Genomic DNA, 2,121 nt, shown 5'->3' on the forward strand with positions numbered 1-2,121 from the left:
CAGCCCCTTTTTCAACGCTACATGGGGGCGGAAAGGCACTCTTGTGACTGGTCACATAAGTAATGTAAGGTCGCACCCTTACTTCTTTCCCAACGCCACGTGCGGGCGGGAAGGACTGGTCACAGAAATAATTTTAGTTTGCACCCCTGCCCCTATTTCAACGCTACGTTGGGGTGGGAAGGCGCCCCTGTGACTGGTTACAGAAATAATGTAAGGTAGCACTTCTACACATTTTCCAACGCTAGTTGGGGGCGTAGGAACACCTGTGACTGGTCACAAAAATAATGTAAGGTCGCACCCCTGAACCTTTTCCAATGCCACGTGGGGGCGGGAAGGTACTCCTTGTGACTGGTCACAGAAATAATGTAAGGTTGTACTCCTACGACTTTTCCAAGGCTACGTTGAGGCGTGGAGGAAACATTGTGACTGGTCACAGAAATAATGTAAGGTCGCGCCCCTGCCCCTTTTTCCAAGCTACGTGGGGGTGGGAAGGCACTCCTGTGACTGATCACAAAAGAAATGTAAGGTCGCACCCTTACCCGTTTTTCAACGCTACGTGGGGGCGCGAAGGCACTCCTGTGACTGGTCACAGAAGTAATGTAAGTTCGCACTCTTACCCCTTTCCCAACGCCACGTGGGAGCGGGAAAGCACCCCTGTGACTAGCCACAGAAATAATGTAAGGTCGCACACCTCCCCGTTTTTCAACGCCACGTGGGGGCAGGAGAGCATCCATGTGATTGGTCACAGAAATAATGTAAGGTTGTACCCCTTCTCTTTTTCCAAGGCTACGTGGAGGCGGGAAGGCACCCTTGTGAAAAGTCACAAAATTAATGTAAGGTCTCAACCTCACCTCCATCCCAACGCCACGTAAGGGCGAAAAGGTACCCTACTTCTTGGTCAAAGAAATTATTGAAGGTCGCACCCCTACCCCTTTTCAACGCCACGTAAGTGCGGGAAGGCACCCCTGTCACCGCTCACAGAAATAATGTAAGGTCGCACCCCTACCCCTTTTCAACGCCACGTAAGTGCGGAAAGACACTCCTGTGACTGGTCACAGAAATAATGTAGGGTCGCACTCCTACACATTTTCCAACGCCACGTGGGGGCAGGAAGGCACTCGTGTGACTGGTTATAGAAATAATGTAAGGTCGCACTCCTACCCCTTTTTCAACGCCACGTGGGGGCGGGAAGGCACCCCTATGACTGGTCACAGAAATAATGTAAGTTTGCACCCCTGCCCCTGCTTTAACGTTACGTGGGGGCGGGAAGGCATCCATTTGACTGGTCACAGAAATAATATAATATCGCACCCCTAAACCTTTTCCAATGCCACGTGGGGGCGGGAAGGCACTCCTTGTGACTGGCCACAAAAATAATGTAAGGTTTTACCCCTACCCCTTTTCCAAGGCTACTTGAGGGCGGGGAGGCAACACAGGGACTGGTCACAGAAATAATGTAAAGTCCAACACCTGTCCCTATTTAAACGCTACGTGGGGGCGGGAAGGCACTCCTGTGACTATTCACAGAAGTAATGTAAGGTCGCATTCTTACCCCTTTCCCAACGTTACATGGGGACTGGAAGGCAGCCCTATGACTGGTCACAGAAATAATGTAAGTTTGCATCCCTCTTCTTATTTCAACGCTACGTAGGGGCGGGAAGTCAACCCTGTGACTGGTTACAGAAATAATGTAAGGTCGCACCCGTGCCCCTTTTTCAACGTTACGTGGGGGCGGGAAGGCACTCCTGTGACTATTCACAGAAGTAATGTAAGGTCGCATTCTTACCCCTTTCCTAACGTCACGTGGGGGTGGAAAGGCACCCCTATGACTGGTCACAGAAATAATGTAAGTTTGTACCCCTGCCCCTACTTTAACGTTACGTAGGGGCGGGAAGGCACCCCTTTGACTGGTCACAGAAATAATATAATGTCGCACCCATAAACCTTTTCTAATTCCACGTGGAGGCGGGAAGGCACTCCTTGTGACTGGTCACAGAAATAATGTAAGGTTGTACCCCTCTCCCTATTTCAACGCTACGTAAAGGCGGGGAGACAACACTGTGACTGGTCACAGAAATAATGTAAGGTCGCACCCCTGCCCCTTTTTAAACGCTACGTGGG

The sequence above is a fragment of the Belonocnema kinseyi genome, chromosome 4 (genome assembly GCF_010883055.1).
Source record: "Belonocnema kinseyi isolate 2016_QV_RU_SX_M_011 chromosome 4, B_treatae_v1, whole genome shotgun sequence".
Taxonomy (NCBI): domain Eukaryota; kingdom Metazoa; phylum Arthropoda; class Insecta; order Hymenoptera; family Cynipidae; genus Belonocnema; species Belonocnema kinseyi.